Below are 2,677 nucleotides of genomic sequence, written 5' to 3' on the forward strand. Positions count from 1 at the left end.
TGCAGCTCTGAATGATGAAGTTTGAGATTTCTGTGCTAAGGATGAGATCATAGTTATAGTCATTACAGGGATGCTACGAGCACTCTTTCAGTCTCAATTTTTTTCTTTTTTCTCATGTATATATATTTTAAAATAGTTGATATTGCGGGGTGGTGGGGGGCGGGTCTCACTATGTTTCCCAGACTGGTCTTAAAATCCCGGGCTCAGTGATCCTTCCACTTCAGACAACCAAAGTGTTAGGATTATAGCTGTGAGCCACCGCACCTGGACCAGTCTCAGTTGTTTCTAGTGGAATGTAAACTCCCCGAAGTAAAGAACTCGGTCTTTGTTAGCCGCAGGTGTGTCCTTGTAAAACAGTGCCTGGGACAGAGTCAGGGCTGGAGAAAAGCATGCTGAGATAATCAATGACTCATCAGCAATGAATTGAGCAGGTTGCAGTGTGGTGGTCATTGCCCTCATGGGGCCCCATGCAAGGCAGGAGAGGGGATCCTGGATCGAGGAAGTTGAGCTCTGGCCACCAACTCCCATGAGCAGGATCCCTGAACTTGAAAGGTCTTTCCTGATGGGCCGGCGGTGGGGTGGGGGGAGGGTAGGGGGCAGAAGTCAGTCTGAGCCGTTGCCAGAGCCCTGATATCAGAGTTCTATTTTGGGGTAAAGGAAACCTTCCCCTACCCCTCACCCTATCATCCATCTCTCATATTTCCACAGGGATTATGGCGTGTCTTTATGGGTTGGGTAGCATTTGGGTCATGCACAGAGAGAGGTGGTCGGCTCCTGAAAACACAACTATCTACATCTCAGGTGATTTCAGAAACCCCTTTCAGCCAGGAGTGGTGGCTCATGCCAGTAACCTTAGCACTGTGGGATGCTGAGGCACGCAGATCTCTTGAGCTCAGGAGTTGGAGACCAGTCTGGGCAACATGACAAAACCCCATCTCTGCAAAAACAAAACAAAAAAATTAGCTGGGCCTTGTGGTGCATGTCAGTAGTCCCAGCTACTCAGGAGGCCAAGGCAGGATAATCACTTGAGCCTGGGAGGTGGAGGTTGCATTGAGCTGAGATTGTGCCATGGTACTCTGGCCTGGGTGATGGGAGTGAAACCCTGTCTCAAAAATAAATAAATATATAATAATAAAAAATAATAATAATTTTAAAAGGCCAGGCATGTCTGTAGTCCCAGCACTTTTGGAGGCTGAGGCAGGTGGATTACCTGAGGTCCGGAGTTCGAGACCAGCCTGACCAACATGGAGAAACCCCGTCTCTACTAAAAATACAAAATTAGCTGGGCATGCTGGTTCATGCCAGTAATCCCAGCTACTCGGGAGGCTGAGGCAGGAGAATCGCTTGAACCTGGGAGGCAGAGGTTGCGGTGAGCCGAGATCGTGCCATTGCACTCCAGCCTGGGCAACAAAAGCGAAACTCTGTCTCAAAAAAAAAAAAAAAAAAAAACAAAAAACCTGCTTTCAGTTGGCAGCGTGGTTGAAAAGATGGCTGGTAGAACTTGACAGAAAAACTTAGAGAGGAGAGTGTAGAACAGGCTACTCTGCAATTTCTTTAGAATAGTGTTCCTTAAAGTGTGTTTTGTGGAATATTGGTATAACTTGAATAGATATTACTTGAAGAAAAGGGAGTTGGAGCAAGTCTGGGAACAACTGAAACAAAGTTAAACAGGTTTCTTTCCTGTAGGATTTTTCAGAGCCTTTAGTATAATAATGTGTATGATGAAACTCTACTAGCAAAATAGAATATGCAGTTAGGCTAATTTGGGCATGGATTTTTTTTTTTTTTTTTTTTTTTTTTTTTTTTGGTAGCATTATCTTTCAACAGTGTGTTCCTTAGAAACCACTATTTTAAAGGACTGTTGTCTTCCCAGCTCTGGAGGTGAGGTTCCGATCATGCAGTTCTTAAGATTTTCTCCCTCTGCCCAGAGAGGCGGGGTTTCTGTTGAGTTTGCAGAACTCTCTCCAGGTGTGAGGATGGGGAGGGAGGTTGGGCTCCTGAGGGCAGTGATGCAGGGAACTCCACCAGAGCTGCTCGGAGCCCACTTTGCCTGTGTAACCAACCATTGGCTTCCCTATCTTCCACCTGGCCATGGGGTGATCTGCCAGTACGTGCAAACTCTCCAGAATTCCTGAACGTGAACAAGGCACTCCCCTCCTGCTTCTAAACAGATGCCCCAGACCTCTCAGCAAGGGTGACTGAGGAAGGTACCCTCTTGTCTGGAGGTGACAAGAAGGCCCGCCACTCACTTCTGTGGGGAGATCAGCTGCCCCTGAGTTTCTTCTTGCCTGGGGGATTACGGTGCTGACCCCTGGGATTCAAGGGCAGGCTCCCCGCTGGACACAGCTCCAGGGTGAAAGGCCGCAGCCAAGACTGCCTCTCCCTCCCGCTGCCTGGGACTTTCACCTGCTGATCAGGAAACAGTGGGCACTGAGGTTAGGTGTGGGGCCGTGGTGGCACCAGCGTCAATCATGAAATCTTGTAATCCCAGCACTTTGGGAGGCCGAGACGGGCGGATCAGGAGGTCAGGAGATCGAGACCATCCTGGCTAACACAGTGAAACCCCGTCTCGGGAGACTGAGGCAGGAGAATGGCGTAAACCCAGGAGGCGGAGCTTGCAGTGAGCTGAGATCCGGCCACTGCACTCCAGCCTGGGTGACAGAGCGAGACTCCGTCT

This window comes from Mandrillus leucophaeus, unplaced genomic scaffold, assembly GCF_000951045.1.
Source record: "Mandrillus leucophaeus isolate KB7577 unplaced genomic scaffold, Mleu.le_1.0 Scaffold656, whole genome shotgun sequence".
Taxonomy (NCBI): domain Eukaryota; kingdom Metazoa; phylum Chordata; class Mammalia; order Primates; family Cercopithecidae; genus Mandrillus; species Mandrillus leucophaeus.